Below are 27,441 nucleotides of genomic sequence, written 5' to 3'. Positions count from 1 at the left end.
TGTAGTTTATAGGCCCCCAAATAATAACTTCACGGTGGGGCGGGCAATAATCAAGGGAATAATGGAGCATGGGAAAAAGGAACGGCAGTAATCATGGGGGATTTTAACCTACATATCGATTGGTCAAATCAAATCGCATGGGGTAGCATGGAGGAGGAATTCATAGAATGCATACAGGATTGTTTCTTAGAACAGTATGTTACAGAACCTACAAGGGAGAAAGCTATCTTAGATCTGGTCCTGTGTAATGAGACAGGAATAATAAATGATCTCCTAGTAAAAGATCCTCTCGGAATGAGTGATCACAGTATGGTTGAATTTGTAATACAGATTGAGGATGAGGAAGTAGTGTCTCAAACGAGCGTACTATGCTTAAACAAAGGGGACTATAGTGGGATGAGGGCAGAGTTGGCGAAAGCAGACTGGAAACACAGACTAAACGGTGGCACAATTGAGGAACAGTGGAGGACATTTAAGGAGCTCTTTCATAGCGCTCAACAAAAATATATTCCAGTGAAAAAGAAGGGCGGTAAGAGAAGGGATAACCAGCCGTGGATAACCAAGGAAATAAAAGAGAGTATCAAATTAAAAACCAATGCGTATAAGGTGGCCAAGGTTAGTGGGAAAATAGAAGATTGGGAAAATTTTAAACGACAGCAAAGAATGACTAAGAAAGCAATAAAGAAAGGAAAGATAGATTACGAAGGTAAACTTGCGCAAAACATAAAAACGGATAGTAAAAGCTTTTATCGATATATAAAACGGAAAAGAGTGACTAAAGTAAATGTTGGTCCCTTAGAAGATGAGAAGTGGGATTTAATAATGGGAAATGTGGAAATGGCTGAGACCTTAAACAATTATTTTGCTTCGGACTTCACAATGGAAGACACAAAAACCATGCCAAAAATTGCTGGTCACAGGAATGTGGGAAGGGATGACCTTGAGACAATCACTATCACTAGCGGGGTACTACTGGACAGGCTAATGGGACTCAAGGTAGACAAGTCCCCTGGTCCTGATGAAATGCATCCCAGGGTATTAAAATAGATGGTGGAAGTTATAGCAGATGCATTCGTTATAATCTACCAAAATTCTCTGGACTCTGGGGAGGTACCAGCGGATTGGAGAGCAGCTAATGTAACGCCTCTGTTTAAAAAAGGGGGCATACAAAAAGCAGGTAACTATAGGCTGGTTAGTTTAACATCTGTAGTGGGGAAAATGCTTGAAACTATCATTAAGGAAGAAATAGCAGGACATCTAGATAGGAATAGTGCAATCAAGTAGATGCAGCATGGATTCATGAAGGGGAAATCATGTTTAACTAATTTACTGGAATTCTTTGAGGATATAATGAGCATGGTGGATAGAGGTGTACCGATGGATGTGGTGTATTTAGATTTTCAAAAGGCATTCGATAAGGTGCCACACAAAAGGTTACTGCAGAAGATAAAGGTACGCGGAGTCAGAAGAAATGTATTAGCATGGATCGAGAATTGGCTGGCGAACAGAAAGCAGAGAGTCAGGATAAATGGGTCCTTTTCGGGTTGGAAATCGGTGGTTAGTGGTGTGCCACAGGGATCGGTGCTGGGACCACAACTGTTTACAATATACATAGATGACCTGGTAGAGGGGACAGAGTGTAGTGTAACAAAATTTGCAGATGACACAAAGATTAGTGGGAAAGCGGGTTGTGTAGAGGACACAGAAAGGCTGCAAAGAGATTTAGATAGGTTAAGCGAATGGGCTAAGGTTTGGCAGATGGAATACAATGTTGGAAAGTGTGAGGTCATCCACCTTGGGAAAAAAAAAACAGTAAAAGGGAATATTATTTGAATGGGGATAAATTACAACATGCTGCAGTGCAGAGGGACCTGGGGGTCCTTGTGCATGAATCCCAAAAAGTTAGTTTGCAGGTGCAGCAGGTAATCAGGAAGATGAATGGAATGTTGGCCTTCATTGCGAGAGGGATGGAGTACAAAAGCAGGGAGGTTCTTCTGCAACTGTATAGGGTATTGGTGAGGCCGCACCTGGAGTACTGCGTGCAGTTTTGGTCACCTTACTTAAGGAAGGATATACTAGCTTTGGAGGGGGTACAGAGACGATTCACTAGGCTGATTCCGGAGATGAGAGGGTTACCTTATGATGATAGATTGAGTAGACTGGGTCTTTACTCGTTGGAGTTCAGAAGGATGGTGGGTGATCTTATAGAAACATTTAAAATAATGAAAGGGGTAGACAAGATAGAGGCAGAGAGGTTGTTTCCACTGGTCGGGGAGACTAGAACTAGGGGGCACAGCCTCAAAATACGGGGGAGCAATTTTAAACCGAGTTGAGAAGGAATTTCTTCTCCCAGAGGGTTTTGAATCTGTGGAATTCTCTGCCCAAGGAAGCAGTTGAGGCTAACTCATTGAATGTATTCAAATCACAGATCGATAGATTATTAACCAATAAGGGAATTAAGGGTTACGGGGAGCGGGCAGGTAAGTGGAGCTGAGTCCAAGGCCAGATCAGCCATGATCTTGTTGAATGGCAGAGCAGGCTCGAGAGGCTAGATGGCCTACTCCTGTTCCTAATTCTTATGTTCTTACATTCTGGAGCCATGTCTCCGCAATCCCAATTATATCATAATCATTAATAGCTGCCTGCGTAGTTAATTCATCCTTCTTATTACGAATACTCCTCGCATTTAGGCACAGAGCCTTCAGGCTTGTCTTTTTAACACTCTTTGTCCCTTTAGAATTTTGCTGTAATGTGACTCTTTGTGATTTTTGTCTTGGGTTTCTCTGCCCTACACTTTTACTATTCTCCTTTCTATCTTTTGCTTCTGCCCCCATTTTATTTCCCTCTGTCTCCCAGTATAGGTTCCCATCCCCCTGCTCTATTAGTTTAAACCCTCCCCAACAACACTGGCAAACACTCCCCCTAGGATATTGGTTCCGGTCCTGCCCAGGTGCAGACCGTCCGGTTTGTACTGGTCCCACCTCCCCCAGAACCGGTTCCAATGTCCCAAGAATTTGAATTCCTCCCTCTTGCACCACTCCTCAAGCCACGTATTCATCTTAGCTATCCTGCTATTTCTACTCTGACTAGCATGTGGCATTGGTAGCAATCCTGAAATTACTACCTTTGACGTCCTACTTTTTAATTTAACTCCTAGCTCCCTAAGTTCAACTTGTAGGACCTCATCCCGCCTTTTACCTATATCATTGGTGCCTATATGCACCACGACAACTGGCTGTTCACCCTCCCCCTCCAGATTGCCCTGCAGCCACTCCGAGACATTCTTGACCCTTGCACCAGGGAGGCAACATACCATCCTGGGGTCTTGGTTGAGACCACAGAAACGCCTATCTCTCCCCCTTACAATAGAATCCCCTACCATTGTAGCTCTCCCACTCTTTTTCCTGCCCTCCTGTGCAGCAGAGCCATCCAAGGTGCCATGAACTTGGCTGCTGCTGCCTTCCCCTGGTGAGCCATCTCCCCCAACAATATCCAAAGTGGTATATCTGTTTTGGAGGGAGATGACCGCAGGGGAATCGTGCACTGCCTTCCTACTCCTGCTCTGCCCGCTGGTCACCCTTTTCCTATCTGCCTTTGTAACCTTTACCTGCGGTGTGACCAACTCACTGGACGTGCTATCCACGACATCCTCAGTATCGCGCATGCTCCAGAGTGAATCCATCCGCAGCTCCAGTGCCGTCATGCGGTCTAACAGGAGCTGCAGCTGGATACACTGCCTGCACACATAGTAGTCAGGGGCACTAGAAGCATCCCTCATTTCCCACATGGTACAGGAGAAGCATGACACGGGTCTGGGCTCTCCTGCCATGACTTAACCCTTAAAATAACCTAATTTGCCAACAATGCCAAAGTGTTCTAACTGACAAGATAAGGAAAAAAGAAAAACTACTCACCAATCACTTCTCTTTTGAAGTGTAGGAAATGTAGCAGCCAATTGTGCACAGCAACCTCCCACAAACAGCAATGAGCTAATATCCAGATAATCTGTTTTTGTGATATTGGTTCAGGGATATTGACCAGAACACTGGGGATAACTCCTCTGCTCGTCTTCAAAATAGTGCCATGGGATCTTTTTACACCCACCTGAGAGGGCAGACAGAGCCTCGGTTTAATGTCTCATCTGAAAGACGGCACCTCCGACAATGCAGTACTCCTTCAGTATTACAGTGGAATGTCAGCCTAGTTTAGTGTAGTAAATGTAGATTCCATGGATATGTTCAAAATTCATTAGTTATGATTTTGCCATTGGAGGTACTGGAGGAATTGATGTGGAGGCTAAGAGAATGTATTACCAGGATTAAATGGATGGGAGAATTGGAGTTAGCAGTATTTGTGTGATTAAAAACAGATCTACTTCTAATCCTCTACAAATAAAAATCGAGTATGTATTCAACCAAAGAGGTCAATTTAACAATTAATTATTTTCTAACGATGGATATCATTCTCATTAAAGTAAGTTATTATGACATCAATGGGAATGGGCTTTGCAGAGGAACTATAGGAGTAATATTCCAACTCACCCATTGTAAGTGCATATCAAAAGGTCCACACTGCACACAATTTTCTAATCATTTAAAACAACTGTAAGTAAATTATTCGTAGCATGTCCAAATTTCTGATATGCGCTTATAGTGGGCAAGGTTTCTTGTCATCAGCGTGATGCCAAAAAAGTTTCTGTTATGAATCCTGAATTGTGCCATTTACATAAGAACATAAGAAAGAGAAGCAGGAGTAGGACATTTGGCCCCTTGAGCCTGCTCCACCATTCAGTAAGATCATAGCTGATCAGTTCTTGGCCTCAACTCCACTTCCCTGCCCGTTCCCCATAATCCTTGACTCCCTTATCCTTCAAAAATCTGTCTATCTCCACCTTAAATATATTCAATAACCCAGGCTCCACTGCTATCTGGGGTAGAGAATTCCAAAGATTCACGACCCGCTGGGAGAAGAAATTCCTCCTCATCCTCATTTTAAATGGGCGACTCCTTATTCTGAAACTATGCCCCCTAGTTCTAGATTCCCCCATGAGGGGAAACATCCTCTCTGCGTCTACCCTGTCAAGCCCCCTCAGAGTCTTATACGTTTCAATAAGATCACCTCTCATTCTTCTAAACTCAAATGAGTAGAGTCCCAACCTGCTCAACATTTCTTCATAAGACAACCTCTTCATCTCAGGAATCAACCTCGTGAACCTTCTCTGAACTACCTCCACTGCATGTAGATCCCTCCTTAAATAAGGACACCAAAACTGTATAAAGTACTCCAGGTATGGTCATACCAATGCCCTGTACAGTTGAAGCAGGGTTTCTCTACTTTTATACTCCATCCCCCTTGCAATAAAGGCCTTCCATTTGCCTTCCTGATTACTTGCATGCTAACTTTTTGTGTTTCATGTACAAGGACCCTCAGGTCCCTCTGTACCACAGCATTTTGTAGTCTCTCCTCATTTAAATAAAAATTTGCTTTTTAATTTTTCTTGCCAGCGTGGATAACCTCACATTTTCCCACAATATACTCCATCTGCCAAATTTTTGCCCACTCACATAGCCTATCTATATCCCTTTGCAGATTCTTTGTGTCCTCTTTACATCTTGCTTTCCCACCTATCTTTGTATCACCAGCAAATTTGGCTACATTACACTCAGTCCCTTTATCCAAGTCATTAATATAGATTGTAAATAGTTGAGGCCCCAGCACTGATCCCTGTGGCACCCCACTAGTTACAGTTTGCCAACGTAAAATGACCCATTTATCCCGACTCTCTGTTTTCTGTTAGTTAGTCAATCCTCTATCCATGCTAATATATTACCCTCAACTCCGTGAGCTCTTATCTTGTGCAGTAACCTTTTATGTGGCACCATCAGGTCCAGGGGACTTGTCCACCTTTAGTCCCATGAGTTTGCCTATCACCCTTTATCTAGTGATAGTGATTGTTTTAAGTTCCCCCTCTCCTAATAACGCTTTAATTATCAATTATTGAGATGCTTTCAGTGTCTTCTACCATGAAGACCGATACAAAATAGTTATTCAAAGTCTCTGCCATTTCCCTGTTTCCCATTATTAACTCCCCAGTCTCATCCTCTAAGGGACCAATGTTTGCTTTAGCTACTCTCTTCCTTTTTATATACCTGTAGAAGCTCTTACTGTGTGTTTTTTTATACTTCTTGCTAGTTTACTTTCATAATCTATCTTCGCTCTCTTTATTATTTGTTTAATTGTCCTTTGCTGATTTCTAAAAATTTCCCAATTCTCTGGCCTTCCACTAATCTTCGCAACATTGTATGCCTTTGTTTTCAATTTTATACCATCCTTTACTTCCTTAGTTAGTCACGGAGGGTTCACCCTTCTCAGAGTCTTTATTTCTCATTGGAATATATCTTTGCTGAGAGTTATGAAATATCTCCTTAAATGTTTGCCACTGCTTATCTACCGTCTTACCCTTTAATCTATTTTCCCAGTCCACTGTAGTCAACTCTGCCTTCATACCTTTGTAATTGCCTTTATTTAAGTTCAGGACATTAAGAAATAATGGAGGTTTGTACGAAAGGTATGGCAATAAACATGGGCGATTTTAAACTTCATATTCATTGGACAAATCAAATTGGCAAAGGTAGCCTTGAGGACAAGTTCATGGAGTGTATTTGGGATGGTCTCTTAGAACAAGACATCATGGAACAAACCAGGGAGCAGACAATTTTAGATCTGGTAATGTAATGAGACTGGATTAATTAATGATCTCACAGTAAAGGATCCTCTTTGGAAGAGTGATCATAGCATGGTAGAATTTCAAGTTCAGTTTGAGGGTGAGAAACTTGGGTTTCAAATTGGGTTGCCAATTTGATTTGTCCAATGAATATGAAGTTTAAAATCGCCCATGTTTATTGCTATACCTTTCGTACAAGCCTCCATTATTTCTTAATTTATACTCTGTCCTACAGTGTAGCTACTGTTAGGGGGCCTATAGACTACTCCCACCAGTGACTACTTTCCCTTATTATTTCTTATCTCCACCCAAACTGATTCTACATCTTGATCTTCTGAGCCAATATCATTTCTCACCACTGCACTGATCTCATCCTTTATTAACAGAGCTCACCCACCTCCTTTTCCTTTCTGCCTATCCTTCCGAAATGTCAAATACCACTGAATATTCAGTTCCCAGCCTTGGTCACCTTGCAACCACTTCTCTGTAATGGCTATCAGATCACACCCATTTATTTCTATTTGTGCCGTCAACTCATATATATGGCTTGTTATGAATGCTGCGTGCATTCAGATAAAGAGCTATTAATTTTGTCTTTTTACCATTTTTCCCTATGCTGACCCCACTATCTGATGCACTCTTATGCGAATACACTCTGTCCCTTCCTGTCACACTCTGGTTATCATTACCCCTATCGCTACCCTGCACGATTGCCTTCTCCTTTCTCTTTGACTTTTTAAATTTTTGCTCACCTGATCCCTCCCTCCCATAATTGTTAGCATGAAAAATGAGACTGTGGCAATTCAGGCAACCAAAGTAATTGAACACATAACATTCTGTCCATTACAGGAAAAACTGCCAAGAAACACTTGCAGTAATTAAATGGAGAGCGAAGTGAGTAGTATAATGAGCAAAGTGACTACCAGGGTTTACGTCCTCGTCCACGGCTGTCAGAGAGAGGAGATTTTCACCCTAACAATCTGAGTTTGATTCAAACCCAGATACCAGAGGAGAAAGGACATAACACACTGCATCTTATAATCCTCCAGCTATCAATATACAGTCTGAACGTTCCAATTGGCTGCAAATCCTGCCAATGTGTTTGGTGAGGCAAAACAGGTCCGCACACTGGCAAATGCCAAGAACCTTCAGCTGGCAAAGAGTTAAATTAGTCCCTACTGGTACACAATACTTGCCATTTTCTCTGGTTGTCCTCTACAGGTTTTGTACTTTTAGTTATCGCAAAAAAATTTGGAGCAGAAACTTTTTTTACTCAGATAAAGCTTTTAACATTTGTGCTCTTGCCATGTACTTTAAGATTCGTACTTGAAAAGGCACTTGAATTCAGTGGCACAGTGCATCAGTGTTAGTTTATCTGGCACAAAGGCTGCCTCAACATCTGCACATCTAAACAATATGAAATTACAGCGGGAAATAAATCAATAGCTGGTAATGTGTTTTCCATGAGGAGACACCGCATTCTGTCCTCTGAGCTGTTAGCAGGTGTGCTGGGTGCATACAGATGAGATGATAAAAGCCTGATGCGAGAGATGGGTAGAAAACACATGCTTTGCTAGCAATGACTTTTTAAGTCGCAATACATCAAACAGACAGTGTCGGCCTTTGAGGATAAATCTGTGATGGCTTGTTGTGCGTCTCTCAACTGCCTCTGAGGCCAAGAGACTAAAAAAGTGCCTGAATGTCATATTAAATCTACTTGGGAGGATGGAGCTCTTCAAAGAAGAGTGCAATCATATTTGACGGGAAATACATTTACTGAAAGAGCCTGGCTGAAATAGACATGCGTAATTACCATAAAGCTGAAACAAACTGGTGTTTTTCCTCAGCTATATTTTATCTTTATTGGATTAACAGTGTTAATGGACGTTATGTCAAAGGGAATTTGCATGAATATTGAACGTAAATGCAGTGTAAAGAATAAATAACGTACATTAGGCTCCTAACAGAAAACAGCCTTTTCACATAGGTACTTAGGTTGGTGCCAGCCTCTATACAAGTCTTCTCTCTTACCCATCAAATACACTCATTTGTTCTGCTGTCAATTTGTAGCTGAGAATGTCCATCAAGTTTTATTAATTTTTATCTGGAATGACTGTCAGTTTCTGGTATGCTTTTTTTTACGTTTACTTGCTACATTTACAAATCAAAGTACTGGCAGACACCAAAGCACAAATGCAATCATGTTGGATAAGTAAATATTTAGTGAGATGAACAGCTAAATCTCTGCTTTCGATCAGGAGCTTCCCAGTATCTCAAACACATATACTTAGCTCCCACTTTAGATGTTGCGTAGCTCCCCGATTGAGGGTTTCAAGTGGGTTTCAGATCTTTAAAACCAGGAACGGATCATGAGGCCGGAATTTTCTCAGGGAAGAGCGGGTGGTTTGGAGGCGTGGGGGGAAGTGAAAGTTCAACAAATATTAACCCCGGCCCCAACCCGCCCACTTTCAGCTTTCACTCAGGTGGGACGGGCTGACAATCCGCTGCCAAGAGGTGAGTTGGCAATTTACATATGACAATGAAGCCTGAAGCCTGAAGCCTCCACTTTAACGTGCTTTGCAGGTTTTGCTGCAGGCGGCCGGGGGTCCCGGGGCTCGGGATTCCTGCTGGCTGCAACTGGGCGGCATCAGCCTCGGGGAGCAATCTTTGTGGGCCGGGAGGAGCAGGATTGCTTCCTCTTTATCAGGAGCACATTTATCAGCACCTAGAAAGAGACCAGCATTTTACATGTATATACAGCATAAACGTCAGGATCAGGGTGATCTCCTAGACTAGTGTCGATCACCTAAGGGGATCGGAGAGGATTTTCACAGATTTTTTTCCCCCCAAATTGGCTTAGGTTTTTATCTGATTTTTCGGTTCTCTCAGGAGATCACATGGTTTCAAGTGGGGTGGGCGGTGTATATATTGTGATAAACAAGGTATCACAATTGTGTGGGAGAGGCTAGATGGACCGGAGGGTCTTTTTCTGTCCATCATTGTTCATACGTGCATGAACTTAAAATGAGTTTCTTCTGTTTACATTTGAACAGTCTCGGGCATCCAAATGTTGTGATGGTATCGCAGCAATAAAGCTTGAGGTGCTTTGAAGGAGCCGTACACCCCAGATATTGAGGAAGGGGCTCAGGGACCTACACAGGCTCTCCCCACCGATTCTTCTCGGTGATAGATGAAAACCAATAAAACCACAGATTCAGACAATCCGATGTTTGTAGGAGAGATCCAAAGCCCGAATTAATCCAAATCTTCTCTAAAGCGAATGAATATCTGCCTTAGCGAAAACTACAAATGAGTTAATATCAAATAACTGTGTTTAGTGTTATAACAAAAACGTATTAAAAACATAAGAACGTAAGAAATAGGAGCAGGAGTAGGCCACTTGGCCCCTCGAGCCTGCTCCGCCATTTAATAAGAGCATGGCTGATCTGATCATGGACTCAGCTTCACTTCCCTGCCCGCTTTCCATAACCCTTTATTCACTTATTGTTCAAAAATCTGTCATTCGCCACCTTAGATATATTCAATGACCCAGCCTCCACAACTCTCTGGGGCAGAGAATTCCATAGATTTACAACCGTCTGAGAGAAGAAATTCCTCCTCATCTCAGTTTTAAATGGGCGGCATTTTATTCTGAGACTATGTCCCCTAGTTTTAGTTTCCCCTATGAGTGGAAATATCCTCTCTGCATCCACCTTGTCTAGCCCCCTCATTATCTTATATGTTTCAATAAGATCACCTCTCATTCTTCTGAACTCTAATGAGTATAGGCCCAACCTACTCACCGATCTTCATATGTCAACCCCCTCATCTCCGGAATCAACCTCATGAACCTTCTCTGAACAGCCTCCAATGCAAGTATATCCTTCCTTAAATACGGAGATCAAAACTGTATGCGGTGCTCCAGGTGTGGCCTCACCAATACCCTGTACGGTTGTAGCAGGACTTCTTTGCTTTTCGACTCTATCCCCCTTGCAATAAAGGGCAACATTGCATTTGCCTTCCTGATTACTTGCTGTACCTGCATACTCACTTTTTGTGTTTCATGCACAAAGACCCCCAGGTCCCTCTGTACTGCAGCACTTTGCAATTTTTCTCCATTTAAATTATAATTTGCTTTTCTATTATTTCTGCCAAAGTGGATAACCTCACATTTCCCCACATTATACTCCATCTGCCAAATTTTTGCCCACTCGCTTAGCCTGTCTATAACCCTTTGCAGATTTTTGTGTCCTCCTCACAATTTGCTTTCCCACCTAACTTTGTATCATCAGCAAGCTTGGTTACATTACACTCGGTCCCTTCATCCAAGTCATTAATATAGATTGTAAATAGTTGAGGACCCAGTACTGATCCCTGCGGCACCACACTAGTTACTGTTTGCCAACCAGAAAATGACCCATTTATCCCACTCTCTGTTTTCTGTTAGTTAGCCAATCCTCTATCCATGCTAATATATTACTCCCAACCCCGTGAGCTTTTATCTTGTGCAGTAACCTCTTCTGTGGCACCTTATCGAATGCCTTCTGGAAATTCAAATACACCACATCCACCGGTTCCCCATTATCCACCCTGCTCATTACATCCTGAAAGAACTCCAGCAAATTTGTCAAACATAATTTCCCTTTCATAAAACCATGCTGACTCTGCTTGATTGAATCATGCTTTTCCAAATGTCCCGCTACTGCTTCCTTAATAATGGACTCCAGCATTACACTGCACTAGATCTAAGATAGCCTGCTCCCTGTTTGTTTCCACAATCCACTGTTCAAGGAAACTATTGTGTTCCCAACACAGATGAGACTGCATACAAAGAGGTTAAAGCAACAGTGACCTCAGTCTTTATTAAGACATTCCAGAGTGAGTAACAGGCCTCAGGGGCCGGCTTATATACAGTGCTCCCAAGGGATGCTGGGATCCCTTGGGACTTCAGGACATACGCTCCCTAGTGGCGGAACATGGGAGTGCATGCTTTACAGATACACAACATCACTCCTCCCCAAAGTCAAAGTGAAAACTATTTACAAGGCGAGGCGGTCGGGAGCCTTTCTTTCCCTGGTGGACCGCCTCGGTACAAATGTCTGTTCTGGTGTGTTGGCTGTGCCCTCGCTGGGCTGGCGTGTTGTTGGCCCTGCAGGGCTGCTGGGTGAGCCTGGCCTTGCTGGGCTGCTGGGTGTGATGGGTTCGATTTCCTGGTCCGGCGTGGTGCCGTTGATCCTTTGGGTGTGTGTTGTGGGCTTGAAAAAGGCGGTGTCTGCTGTGGGTTGTTCAGGGCAATCTGTGAACCGCAGCCTCGTTTGGTCCAGGTGCTTTCTGCAAATTTGTCCATTGTCTAGTTTGACTACAAACACCCTACTCCCTTCTTTAGCTATCACCGTGCCCGTGATCCACTTGGGACCATGTCCATAGTTTAGCACATGCACAGAGTCATTGAGATCAATTTCCCGTGACACAGTGGCGCGTCCATCGTTTACATTTTGTTGCTGCCACCTGCTCTCTACCTGATCATGCAGGTTGGGGTGAACCAGCGAGAGTCTGGTTTTAAGTGTCCTTTTCATGAGTAGCTCAGCCGGGGGCACCCCTGTGAGTGAGTGGGGTCTCGTGTGATAGCTGAGCAGTACTCGGGACAGGCGGGTTTGGAGTGAGCCTTCTGTGACTCGTTTGAGGCTCTGTTTGATTGTTTGTACTGCCCGTTCTACCTGCCCATTGGAGGCTGGTTTAAATGGGGCCAAGGTGACGTGTTTGATCCCATTGCGGGTCATGAATTCTTTAAATTCGGCACTGGTTGTCAGGCCATGGGTGGCAAACATGGGCTGTGGCGGTGCTTCCCAGCATTATTTCACATTCAATCCATTTAGAAAAAGCATCCACCATCACCAGGAACATTTTACCGAGAAACGGGCTCACGTAGTCGACATAGATCCTCGACCATGGTCTGGAGGGCCAGGACTCTAAGTCAGAGTCTATACCGGACAACCACACATGGGATCTGGCTATCACTTTCATCATTACTATACCCGGGTGTGTGCCGTGGAGATCCGAGATGAACGTCTCCCTGCCCTTTTTGGGTAGCATTTCGCGGTTACCCCACAACAGGCAGTCTGCCTGAATGGACAGCTCGTCCTTTCGCCGCTGGAACGGCTTGATTAGCTCTTGCATTTCAACGGGGATGCTGGCCCAGCTCCCATGTAGTACACAGTTTTTTACGAGGGACAGCAGAGGATTTTGGCTGATCCAAGTCCTAATCTGGCGGGCCGTGACAGATGATTTATCATTTTCAAACACTTCCATGACCATTAACAAGTCTGCTATGCCACCATCAACAAGTTTGCAGGCTGCGCCATTTCCACCCCCATGGTGGGCAATGCTAGCCGACTGAGAGCATCCGCACAGTTCTTGGTGCCTGGTCTGTGGCGGATGGTATAGTTATACGGTGATAGCGTGAGTGCCCACCTTTGTATGCGGGCTGAGGCATTAGTATTTATCCCCTTGTTTTCAGAGAACAGGGATATGAGGGGCTTGTGATTGGTTTCCAGCTCAAATTTGAGGCCAAACAGTTACTGATGCATTTTGTTTACCCCAAACACACACGCAAATGCCCCTTTCTCAATCATGCTGTAGGCCCACGCGGCCTTAGACAAGCTCCTGGAAGCATAGGCGACAGGTTGCAACTTCCCCGCAACGTTAGCTTGTTGTAATATACACCCGACTTCATACGACGATGCATCACATGCTAGCACGAGTCTTTTACACGGGTTATACAATACAAGCAGCTTGTTGGAGCATAAAATGTTTCTGGCTTTCTCAAAAGCAATTACTTGGTTTTTGCCCCATACCCAGTTCTCATCTTTATGCAATAACACATGTAGGGGCTCTAAGAGGGTGCTTAACCCCGGTAGGAAGTTACCAAAATAGTTGAGGTGTCCCAGGAACGACCGCAGCTCCGTGACGTTGTGTGGCCTGGGCGCTTTCCTGATAGTCTCTGTCTTGGCGTCTGTGGGCCGAATGCCGTCTGCTGCGATCTTTCTCCCCAAAAACTCCACTTCTGTTGCCATGAAGACACATTTTGACCTTTTCAGCTGCAGCCCGACACGATCCAGTCACTGGGGGATCTCCTCCAAGTTTTGTAGGTGCTCGACGGTGTCCCGACCCGTGACCAATATGTCGTCCTGAAAAACCACCGTGTATGGAATCGACTTGAATAGGCTCTCCATGTTTCTCTGGAAGATGGCTGCAGCTGACCGAATTCCAAACGGGCATCTGTTGTAGATGAACAGTCCCTTGTGCGTGTTGATGCAGGTGAGGCCCTTTGAAGACTCCTCCAGCTCCTGCGTCATGTAGGCCGAAGTCAGGTCGAGCTTGGTGAACGTCTTGCCTCCTGCCAGCGTTGCAAATAGGTGGTCTGCCTTAGGTAGCGGGTATTGGTCCTGCAGCAAGAAACGATTAATAGTTACTTTACAATCGCCGCAAATCCTGACTGTGCCATTACTTTTGAGTACTGGAACAATCAGGCTGGCCCACTTGCTGAATTCCACTGGGGAGATGATGCCCTCACGTTGCAGCCTGTCCAACTCGATTCCCACTCTCTCCCTCATTATGTGAGGTACCGCTCGCGCCTTGTGGTGAATGGGTCGTGCCTCTGGGACCAAGTGGATCCGCACCTTCGCCGCCGGAAAAGTTTCCAATGCCTGGCTCAAAAAGGGAAGGAAATTTGTTAAGAACCTGGGTACATGAGGCCTCATCGACATGTGATAGCACTCGGATGCCATCCCAGTTCCAGCGGATTTTGCCCAGCCAGCTCCTTCCATCGTCCAGGACAGTCCAGAGTGGCAGTTCATGCACCGTGCCCTCATAGGTGACCTTGACCATGGCGCTGCCCAGGACAGTGATAAGCTCTTTAGTGTACGTTCTCAGTTTCATGTGGATGGGGCTCCGGGCTGGTCTGAGTGCCTTGTTGCACCACAGTCTCTCAAACATCTTTTTACACATGATGGATTGGTTAGCCCCAGTGTCCAGTTCCATGGCTACGGGTAAGCCATTCAATTTTACATTTCGCATTATAGGTGGACATTTCGTCGAAAATGTGTGCACCCCGTGTGCTTCAGCATCTGCCTCCTCTCTCTCAGGCTCGAAATTGCTTTGGTCCACCATGGACCGATCTTCCTCTGCCACATGGTGGTTAGCAGGTTTTGCAGAGCTTGCAACTCATTTGCAAGCTCGTTGGAGGTGCCCTATTGTTCCACAGCTCTTGCAAACATACCCTTTGAAGCGGCATGAATAGGCTGAATGGAAGCTTCCACAACACCAACAAGGTGTGAATTGCCTTGCATTCATCCTTTGTTGCGGACTCTGAGTCATCTGGGTCACCTGAGGCCTGCTGGCAGTTGCAGACTCGTGGGTTCTGCCCTGTACATTTCTGCTCGCAAGCACAGTTCCAGTTAATTTATGAACATTGCTAGCACTTTGTGCTGAGAGATTTGTTTGGTGTTATCACTGGTGGACATAAACGCCTGTGCTATCGCAATGGCCTTACTGAGGGTCGGTGTCTCTGCAGTCAAAAGTTTTCATAGGATGGCCTCATGGCCAATGCCCAGTACAAAAAAGTCTCTGAGCATTTGCTCCTGGTAGCCATCAAACTCACATTGTCCTGCAAGTCGCCTTAGCTCAGTGATGTAGCTCGTCACTTCCTGACCTTCAGATCGCTGGTACGTATAGAACTGATACCTCGCTATCAGCACAGTCTCCCTCGCATTAAGATGCTCCCGAACCAGTGTACACAGCTCCTCATACGACTTATCTGTGGGTTTCACTGGAGACAGAAGATTCTTCATGAGGCTGTAGGTCGGCGCCCCGCAGACTGTGAGGTGGACCGCTCTCCTTTTTGCAGCGCTTCCTTCTCCGTCCAGCTCGTTGGCTACAAAGTACTGGTTTAACCGTTCGACATAGGCTTCCCAGTCCTCACCGTCAGAGAACTTCTCCAGGATGCCCACAGTTTGCTGCATCTTTGCGTTGGATTCATGTACTTACCGCCAGTTATTGTGTTCCCAACACAGACGAGGCTGCACACAGGGAGGTTAAAGTAACAGTGACCTCAGTCTTTATTAAGACACTCCAGAGTGAGTAACAGGCCTTCGGGGCCGGCTTATATACAGTGCTCCCAAGTGATGCTGGGATCCCTTGGGACTTCAGGGGATGCGTTCCCTGGTGGCGGAACATGGGAGTGCATGCTTTACAGATACACAACAGAAACTATCCCAGATGTACTCTATGAACTCCTCCTCAAGACTACCCGAGCCAATTTGCTTTGTCCAATCAATATGAAGATTAAAAATCACCCATGTTTATTGCTGTTCCTTTATTACAAGCCTCCATTATTTCTTGATTTATACCCCATCCAACGGTGTAGCTAATGTTAGGGGGCCTATAGATTATGCCACCAGCAACTTTTCCCCCTTATTCCTTATCTCCATCCAAACTGATTCAACATCTTGATCCTCTGAGCCAATATCATTTCTCACTAACACACTGATCCCATCCTTTATTAACAGTGCTACCCCACCTCTTTTTCCTTTCTGTCTCTGCTTCCGAATTGTCAAATAACGCTGAATATTTAGTTTCCAGTCCTGATCACCTTGGAAACACGTTTCTGTAATGGCTATCAGATTATACCCATTTGTATCTATTTGTGCCGTCAACTCACCTATTTTGTTACGAATGCTACATACATTTAGACAAAGAGCTTTTAAAATTGCTTTTTTACCCTTTTTTCCTGCTTGTTTCCTCTGTCCTTCAAACTCACTTTCTACATTTTTGCTTTCTAATTCCAGCTTTACTCCCCTCCCTACTGAATCTATTCTCAGGTTCCAATCCCCCTGCAAATTTAGTTTAAACCCTCCCCAACAGCACTAGCAAACCCCCCGCGAGGATATTGGTCCCGGCTCTATTGAGGTGCAAACCGTCCGGCTTGTACAGGTCCCATCTCCCCCAGAAGCAGTGCCAATGCCTCAGGAAACTAAAGCCCTTCCTCCTGCACCATCTCTCCAGCCACGCATTCATCTTCTCTATCCTCCTATTTCTGTACTCACTAGCTCGTGGCACTGGGAGTAATCCGGAAATTACTACCTTTGAGGTCTTGCTTTTTAATACCCTAGCTCCCTAAAATCTGCCTGTAGGACCTCATCCCTCTTTCTATCTATGACATTGGTTCCGATATGGACCACAACCTCTGGCTGTTCACCCTCTCCCCCCAGAATGCCCTGCAGCCGCTCGGTGACATCCTTGACCCTGGCACTAGGGAGGCAACATACCATCCTGGGGTCACGTCTGCGGCCGCAGAAATGCCTCTGCTCCCCTGACTATTGAATCCTCTACCACTATAGCTCTTCCATTCTTCTTCCTCCCCGACTATGCAGCTGAGCCACCCACGGTGCCATGGTCTTGGCTCTGGTTGCACTATTTAGAAGAGTAGGGGAGTTATCTCCACTGTCCTGGCCCATATTTATCCCTCAATCAACATCAATAAACAGATTCTCTTATCATTATCACATTACTGTTTGTGGGAGCTTGCTGTGCGCAAATTACCTACCATGTTTCCTACATTACAACAGTGATTACACTTCAAAAAAGTACTTAATTGGCCATAAAGTACTTTGAGACGTCCGGTGGTTGTGAAAGGCCGAGCCGCCAGACAGCCAGCCAGACTTTCAATCTGGATTGCTGGGGGGGGGGCGAGTGAGCAGAGAATTTTTTTTAAAAATTCGGCAGGGCTTGAGGGAAACCCATTCTCCCGAGAATCCCGACACCAATCCAGCCCCCGCCACCAGCCTCCATGTTAAAATCCTGGCCATTGAGTCAACACAGCTAGTTCAAAGGAATACAGAACATGGGAGAATATTATTCAGTTTTGCTATGGGCTGTTCTATTTCAGGATTTTTGACCAGTTTCCATTATAATCAATATATTATTCAGTCAGATACTGTAGCAGTTAAGATCTTTGTTTGATATTGAAGGCAGTTTCACCTTTGAATCAATTAATTACTCACAATCTTTTCCAATAAGCAACAGGTGGGGTCATCCCTCTCCCCGCTCAGGACAGCTACTTCCAATGTTCTGGTAAGTATATCTTCTGTAGACCTAACCATGTAATGTGGCAGCGAAATTGTTATCCTGAATATCATCCCTGACATTGGAAAATGCAAAGAGACAGGATGCTATAAGACACAGTGAGTAGAAAAAGTTAGAAAATATAGCATATAAAGAAAACAAATAAATAGTGGATCCCACCAGTCTGTGAAACATTGAATATTAAATGTTAGATCATTTGCAGAACAAAATATTCATTTCAGTTGTCCCATTATTAACACATCCGATATATTTGAAAACAAATATAAAAACGGTATAATTATGATTGTGATCTGAAAGGAGTTTGAAGAGCTCGACTGCATTACATGACTGATCTGTAATTTTACTTGTCATCAGGTGTAATGTAATTGACACTAAAATTACCTCCGTGTCAACCAACAATGGCTTAGTTAATCAAAATTAATTCATAGTAAAAGCATTTCTCTAAAGTACAGTACTTTGCAAATCTGAACAGTGACCCATTCCAACCCAGCACTACCCGGCATTTTCCATCATGATTTATAGACATTTTTAAGAATTACATTTAGTTGGTGGGAATTTTCTTAATGTGTGGACCACACAATGTGAAAAACAGCTATCCATCCCAATGGCTCCTAGGCAAGATCTCTATCTCCAACCAGGAAAGTCCTAGATTCAATCCCTTATTAGTGGTGAGTTTGCTTATTTCAGCAGAACATCAATTGGGCTAGTGTCATTGGTAACAGAACCCCTGGATTTTGGAGGGGGGAAATCAACCTTGGCTGCTGCAAGTGTACATGTGTGGACAGGAGGAGAAGGCACGATTGGCCTTAGCTGTGATGTCCATCACAATGAACAGTCTGCCAATACTCACTGTTACACTTAATAATGAGCACCCTGGTGAGGTACCAGAGAGTGATTGTCAGCTATGCTGTGGAACAATATTCAAGTGAGGGAATCAATGACTTCAGGAGGGGAAAAGTAGAAATAAATAATCTGTAAATAAATAAGCAAGGAAAGATTACTTTCACTGTAAATACGGCTTGTACTTCAAAACTGATCACAGTCATTTAAAATCAGTGGTCCTTGAAACTCATGCTTTATACTGAAGGCTCTCTGATCACATGCCTGATCGAAAGGTAACACTGCAAGTTTACTACACAAAACTCACTTATTGCAACACCATTTTAGAATTGCACATATCTGGGGTCAAACTTCATTCATGCTCCTCAGTGCTATCATTTAATGAGAGATCAATTTGGAACTTTAATCTCATGACTGCACACATCCCAAGAACTGCAATTTTTTTTACACTTGCACATTTTAATATGGAACTGTATAATAGGATAAGACCTACTATTGCCACCAAAAGCCTACAATTCAGCAGATTTGACTTATGAAAATAGGTTTCTAACTATACAGAATACCTGCTTGCTACAGTGAGACGGAGAATATATATATTAACTTGCAATTTTTCTTTCACTGGTTAGTTTCTCTGCAACAATTGCTCATTATAATAATGATCTTGCGAGCTTGCGCACAGAGCTTGGAGATTCGCAAACTGTGTGATTTCGCAAGCAAGTGAGGAATTTTGTGAGCGTAGGAATTCAGTGGAGAGCAGGAAGGCGGTGGAGACGTCTGACTGAAAAGGAGGAGTGGAGCCACAGAATCCAAGGGGGGAGAAATTGCTCTCAGCGAGATATTGGGGAGGGCACTTCAAATTAGCTGTAAATTTAGCACCCAGCAAGACGGGCTGCTAAATTGCTGGCAATTCGGCACTTGGAGAGAAAAAAATAGTAGGGGTGTTAACCTGGGCGTTCGCACGGCATTTGCACTCCGCACATCAGCGTGTGCTGCTGACGGCAGCACGTCACTGATGTCAACAGCGCCACACTGTCACATCACAATGTCCCTCCCCTTCTCTTAAAGGGGAGGACCGCTGGGACTGCGCATCCACTTTAGTGGCACCCACTGGGCCACCAGGGAGGGTTTAGGCTGGGTCAGCGCCCCGGCATTTAAGAAGAGGTGTCAGGTTGCCTTTTGGTGTCCCAGCTGTACCAGTGGCAGCCATTGTCGGGCCGACTCCAGAGTTGGCTGACAATTAAAGATGGCGGCCGCAGCGCGAGGCCCTCCCCTTTAAGTGCGGCCGCAGTGCCCCAGCCACCCCGCAAAATTGCAAGTGTCAGCAGGTGAACTTTTAGGAAACAGTGATCATAGTATCATAAGGTTTAGATTAGCTATGGAAAAAGACAGGGAGCAATCGAGAGTAAAAATTGGAGGAAGGCAAATTTCAGTGGGATGAGAACGGATCTGACCCAGTTTAAATTGGAATCAAAGAACAATGGGTTACTTTTAAAGAGGAAATAGTTCAGGTACAGTTGAGGTAAATTCCCACTAGGGGGAAAGGTAGGGCAACTAAAGTTAGTGCTCCCTGGATGACGAAAGAGATAGAGAGTAAGAAGAAGCAGAAAAAGAGCACGTATGAAAGATATCAGGTCAAGTATAGATCTGAGAATCAGGCTAAATATAAGTTCAGAGGATAAGTGAAAAAGAAAATAAGAGAGGTAAAGAGAAGGTATCAGAGTAGGATGGCAATTAACATAAAAGGTAATCCTCAGGGGCTAGAACCTCCACTTTGTTTGCATGCTTAATGCCCACTTAACACCCATTTTACCGCTGAAATTATGTTTAACGCCCAGATATCGCCTATTTAACCACAAAATGGAAACTGATGTCCATTTTTTGGAAACTTATCGCCGAGCGTTAATTTCTCCATGTGCTTAATGCCGGGAAAAAAATAATGCCACCCGCCCACTTTTTTTGGGTGGAATCATCAGAATGGGCGAAATCAACGCCCATAATATCGCCCAGCGTTAATTTCTGCACTGATTTAACGCCAAGATTCAATAATACCCACTTTTTTTGTCGTAAAGAGCATATTTACTGAAACTAGCAGCCATGAGATCGCCCAGCATCATATTCACCATCTCGCACACATATCGCCCACAATATCGCTCGCCCAAAAACCCACCCAGAAAAAGTGGAACTAACCAAAACTAATCACAGCGTTATGGACACCATGTTCTACATCACATGTCGCATCCTTTAAAAGTCTGCTGTGCTTCAACCTGAGGGGAGTTCAAATGTACTCTGGAGGCCGTTGGAGTTGATGTGAACATCACTATAAACATCTTGACCATGCTGTGACCGATTGGAATTTAATAGGTGTCTTCGTCGGGACATTCATTGTTTGTGACCAATCGGTGGTAAACAGATAGCTACTGCAATGGGGCCTGTCCTTTCTCAGCCTCTCTTGATGACCAATTACATGCAGCAGACTCAAGATCGCTGAAGGTGCACTCTACAGCATTATGTACCCAATGTAAGACGTGGCAGACTGATGAGGAGGACCAGGCGTTACACCCCCCGCAAGTACAGGGAGAAGCAGTCTTACCTCAACTTGCCCAACACCATCTGCCTTCGGAGACTGCGCTTCCACAAAGAAGTTATCACTGAGGTGTGCCAGCTGATATGGGGAGATCTGCAGCCTGCCAGCACCATCAGTACTGCACAGTCTGTCAAAGTCAAAATCACCTCGGCACTATCGTTCTACACCTCGGGTTCTTTTCAGGCCACAGCTGGCGACATTTACGGACTTTCTCAGCATGCCACCCATCGCTGCATTAGACAGGTCACTGAAGCCCAGTACGCATGCAAGAGGGACTTGATCAGCTTTCCTATGACCAGGGAGGCACAGAGTGAGAGAGCTCTAGGATTCTCCAGAATTGCAAACTTCCCCAAGGTGCATGGAGCAAAAGATTGTATGCACATCACAATGCGGGCATCTTTTCAGGATGCAGAGGTTTTCAGGAACCGCAAGGGATTCCACCCCCTGAATGTCCAACTCGATGTCGATCACCAGCAAATTATACCAGCAGTGAATGCTGAATTTCCGGGCAGCATCCATGATGCTAACATCCTGTGTGAGAGCACTGTATCTGACTTGTTTAACAATCAGCCACAAGGTCAATGCTGGATGCTTGGTGACAAAGCATATGGCCTCACCACATGGCCGATGACCCACCCTGCATAACACCCACACCGAAGCCGAGAGACGATACAACGAGAGCCACAGAGCCACTCGCAATATTGTGGAGAAAACCATTGGAGTGCTTAAGCAGCGCTTTAGATGTCTGGACCACTCAGGAGGCGACCTCCAATACCACCCTGAGCAGGTAGCTTAATTTGTGATGGCTATCAGGAGGGGACAAGAATTGCCTGATGAGCCTGACAGTCCACCTCACCAGAGAGAGGAACAGGAGGAAGAGGAGGCGGATGCTTGACATCAGCCCAGACAATCAGGCTGACGCTGAAGCCATGCCCCCGCACCCCTGTAAACCACATGAAAGGACCCGTGTTGGCATGATAGCTGCAAGAGCCTTACGTCAGGAGCTCAGCATTGATCGCTTTGCCTGAAAGAACATTGGTGATAATTACAAAGCTGACACACTGCTGGGTGGGCAGGTCATACATCAATGGTGGGCATCACCTTCGTGACAGTTAAAATTTAAGTTGATTAAAGTTAAGTGTCATTATACCCTTTGATGTTAAGGAATCAACAGCGTGTAATGGTGCAGCTATCTGAGCCAATGCGTAACAAGGTTTTTTTCAATAAAAAAGATTTAAACCGAACATTTGTCTGAAATCATCAGTATTTCTGTATAAAGCCTACCCTCCCCCCCCCCCCCCGCTTCTCATCCCCACCTCTACCCCTTCCCCTTCCCCTCCTGACTCCAAGACGCCTGGTCGAGGAGCTCCTCAGGCGATGCTTCATTGGGGGGGTGGTGGTGGGGATGACGGCCGAAATGCTGCTCGGACGGATACGGGAGAGGACAGTTCCGAGGTGGGAACATGCTCCTAGCCAGAAGCAAGGTGTTGCTGCTGGCTCTCATGTGTGGTTGGCAATGGGGGGAGCCCTCTGCCACCAATGTTCCTGGCTACCAACTCCAGGACTTCCACCATCCTTTCCATGTTATATCTTATTTGTTGGACAAAAACTCGGTGTCAACTATGTTCTTGGTGCTTAGTAAGCTTTTTGCTGCTGGTGAATCTCCCTCATGCCTCCCACAACAGCCAAACAAGCACACACCACAGCCACACACGCCTTCTGTCCCTCTGAGCTCCCTTTCTCTCTGTCTCCTCTTCTGCACATGTCATGATGACCCTTGACCTCCTGAATCGCGGGAATCGAGTGTTGCCATGCCGTTGCTAAGGATGGCGACACTTTACGGCAGGAGGTCAGCGAGATTTAACGCTACCGCCCATTTCATATCGCTCACGGTAACACCCATTTAAAAAAATGGAGACGAGGTGCTTTGAGAATGGGCGGGAAGCCAGCGATCTGAAAATCCTTTTTTACTGCCCACGCCGGAAATAACGCCCATTTTTGGGTGATAAGCACAAAAGTGGAAAATCTAGCCCAATGTCTTCTATAGGCATATAAATAGTAAAAAGGTAGTAAGAGGAAGATGGGGCCGATTAGGGACCAAAAAGGAGAGCTACGCATGGAGGCAGAGGGTATGGCTGAGGTACTAAATGCATACTTTGCATCTGTCTTCACCAAAGAAGAAGATGCTGCCATGGAGGAGGTAGAGGGGATACTGGATGGGATAAGAATTGATAAAGACGAGGTACTAGAAAGGCTGGCTGTACTTAAAGTAGGTAAGTCACCAGGACTGGATGAGATGCATCATAGGACACTGAGGGAAGTGACGGAAGAAATTGCGGAGGTACTGGCCATAATCCTCCACCTCGTTAGAAATGAGGGTGGTGCCAGAGGACTGGAGAATTGCAAATGTTACACCCTTGGTCAAAAAAGGTGTAAAGAAAAACCCAGCATCTATAGGCCGGTCAGTTTAACATCGGTAGTGGGGAAGGTTTTAGAACCAATAATCAGGGATAAAATTGTCACTTGGACAAGTGAGGATTAATTAAGGAAATCTAGCACAGATTTGTTAAAGGCAAATTGTGTTTAACCAACTTGATTGAGTTTTTTTAGGATGTAACAGAGAGGGTTGTTGAGGGCAATGCAGTTGACGTGGTGTACATAGATTTCAAAAAAGCGTTCGACAAAGTGCCACATAATCAACTTGCCAGCAAAGTTTAAGCCCATGGAATAAAAGGGACAGTGACAGCATGGATAAGAAATTGGCTAAGTGACAGGAAACTGAGAATAGTGGTGAACGGTTGTTTTTCTGGAGGCAGGTATACAATGGTGTTCCCCAGGGGTCAGTACTAGGACCACTTGTTTTCTTGATATATATTAATGATTTGGATGTGGGTGTACAGGGCACAATTTCTACATTTGCAGATAACACAACACTTGGAAGTATAATGAACAGTGAGTAGGATAGTGATAGACTTCAAGATTACATGGACAGGGTGGTGGAATGGGTGGACACATGACAGATGAAATTTAATGCAGAAAAGTGTGAAGTGATTCTTTTGGTAGAAAGAATGAGGAGAGGAAATATAAACTAAAGTGTACAATCCTAAAGGGGTTGCATGAACAGAGAGACCTAGGGGTATATGTGCATCAATCATTGAAGGTGGCAGGGCAGGTTCAGAAAACGGTTAAAAAAGTGTATGGGATCCTGGGCTTCATGAATAGAGGTATAGAGTACAAAAGCATTGAAATGATGATGAACCTATATAAAACACTAGTTCGTCCTCAACAGGAGTATTGTGTCTAATTCTGGGCACTGCACTTTATGAAGGATGTGAAGGCCTTGGAGAGGGTGCAGAAAAGATTTAGGAGAATGATTCCAGGAATGCAGGAGTTCAGTTACGTGGATAGGTTGGAGAAGCTATTTTCTATGTTTTCTATGTTCTCCTTAGAGCAGAGAAGATTGAGAGGTGATTTGATAGAAGTGTTCAAAATCATGAGGGATCTGGACAGAGTAGATAAAGAAACTGTTCCCATTGGCAGAAGGATCGAGAACCAGAGGACACAAATTTAAGGTGATTGTCAGACGAACCAAAAGTGACATAAGAATAAACTTTTTTACAGTGAGTGGTTAGGATCTGGAATGCACTGCCTGAAGGGATGGTGGAGGCAAGGCATCACTGCTTTCAAAAGGGAGTTGGATAAATACCTGAAGGAGCAGAATTTGCAGGGCTATGGGGAAAGGGTGCGGAAGTGGGACTAGCTTAAGCGCTCTTGCAGAGAGCCGGCATGAGCTCAACAGGCTGAATGGCCTTCTTCCGTGCTGTAACCATTCTATGATTCTATGATCTGTGCCTGTTCTAATGTACTTTAGCACTGGCCTGCCAAGCTGAATCCTATGATTATTCAAGACAAATATGGTGGGATGAAATTTCTGTCTTTGCAAATATTAATGGAAAAATAGACATGAGTATGAATTGGTGCCAAAATTTCCAGTCTCTACGGGCATGTATGATGTGCGTGCACACTTGCAGAGGCCTTGCAAGTGCCGGTTCTTGGCACATGTGCACATATGCCAAAAACCAGCACTTGCGAACTGTCAAAATGTCTTTTGATAGTTCCAACGCATCCCTGGGAGAAGAGCCTTCGCGGCAGAGATTTGGGATATTTTCCCAACTCTTGCCCAGCAAATGTCCTTCAAACTCTTGAGCCGGATAAAAGCAGGCATATGGCTTGCTTTTACCAGTGTAACAGTTTTAAAAGATAGAAAAATAAAATGTTCTCAATAATTTTTTATATTAAAAACCCTGTCCATTAAATCATTTACCCATATTAAACCATATAAAAAAATAATTTTTGTCTAAATTAAATTCAATTTCAATTCATTTTAAATATGTGAAGTGTTTTTCTTATTTATTTTAAATATTTGTGTTTTGGGGGTTATCCCCATTCACAGAAATGGTGATCTCCGTACAGAGGCATCCGCCCACAGGAAGCCCCCGAGCGCAATTTCTGGGCCAATCTGGATTTTACTCATGACTATTTATCATTAAAATTAATTAAAATGTGACTTTCACTCCCTTATAAGGGAAAAGTAAAGTAAAAAGTAAAACACCATCAATTCAATCTGTTATAACTTCTTTTGGAGAAATGGGGGGGGGGGGGGGTGGAAAGAGATATGGGAAGACATTCAACGCACCAAAAACGGGCACAAAATTGGTGTAGTGGCCAGTATGCGTGACCAATGACAATTTTGGGAGATTCGAGCTACATTGGTGCTCCTGCTTCATTTCATTATGATTGTCCAGCTGTCAGCACTAATTGCATTGTTTATGGCATCTTGTCAAATGGAATGCTGGGCAATCGGGTGGCAGGGATGCCATCTAAAGGCAGCCTGCACTCCTTAAAGTGGAGGTGTAATTTTGCTGATTGGAATCATAGCTGTCAGTCACTGCTGGAAGTGAAGTTGGTGGCTAAGAGGTGGCACCCTCATTTTCAGATACTGCACTGGTGGTTCTTGTGGAGGATGTGACCAGAAAGAGGGAGCTGCTCTTTCCAGCAGATGAAAGAACATGCGAAAACAAATAGCCTGGCACCAGTGGGCAGAGGTGGTAGAGCAGTTCAATGCAAGGAGCATAGCACCCAGGACCTGGCTGCAATGCCACAATAAATTCAATGATTTGACCAGAGCTGCTAAGGTAAGACTTCTACTCACAACTCTCTTACTTTTTGCTTAGCCCTGCACCATCTGCAGTCCCAACACTCACAAGCCTTCCTTCCTTCCTTTATCAATGCTGTTCTTGAACCACAGCAGTACAGTTCACTGAACCTCCTTCTGCTGCTACTTGCAAACACTGTACCTGCTTCTGTCCTCACAATTACTCCCCTCATTTCCCCATACCTGTGGCATTTCTCATGCACCATCCATTCTATTCTAACCTGACATATACATCTTCACAATATTTCAGCAGCCCACACACTAACACATTCCCTTTCTTCTTTCAGGCCAAGGTGACACACAATACCAGGGAGCAAACAAGGATAGAAAGAGGACAACCAAGTACTATTCCTATTCAAAGAGGCTGCACTGGAACATCAGGAATGTCACAACTGGCGAGGCTAAAGAATAAGCTCCACAGGGTGCTTGGCCATTGTACCCTCCTTTTCTCTTTTTTATGGCAAACTCTCACCCTCATACAGGCTGCATGACAATGCGGTTCTGCTTAGAGCTGCCACTTACTTATCTCTACTAACCCTTCCCACTCACTGTTAACCCTAGTCCATCTCTTCTCTTTGCAGGTCCATCACAAGTAACTGCCCCAGCTGCAGCAGGAGAAGAAGAAGATATCCCCCTGAAAACAACCTTACTCTTGCAAACAGCAGCTCAGAAACTGGCACCTTGCATAGCTTAGAGTGTCAGTTAGAGAGTCTGCACTGGTGGATTCATTGAGCACAAGTGCACAGGAGTAAGGCCAGGGGAATAAGATGACCCAGAAACCAGCTCACGGGAGGGTGAGCCAGCATCCTAGCCCTACTGTAGAGGGAAAGTGATGAATTTGTTTCACCTACTTGATATAGCAATGGACTGCAAATTGACAATTTCTAGGCAAATTAGTCCAAATCCCACTGAAGTCAATGCTTGCAACATTAGTAC

This window comes from Pristiophorus japonicus, chromosome 1, assembly GCF_044704955.1.
Source record: "Pristiophorus japonicus isolate sPriJap1 chromosome 1, sPriJap1.hap1, whole genome shotgun sequence".
NCBI classification, from domain to species: Eukaryota; Metazoa; Chordata; class Chondrichthyes; family Pristiophoridae; genus Pristiophorus; species Pristiophorus japonicus.
The sequence above is the reverse complement of the archived record's forward strand: the minus strand, read 5'-3'. Positions refer to the sequence as shown.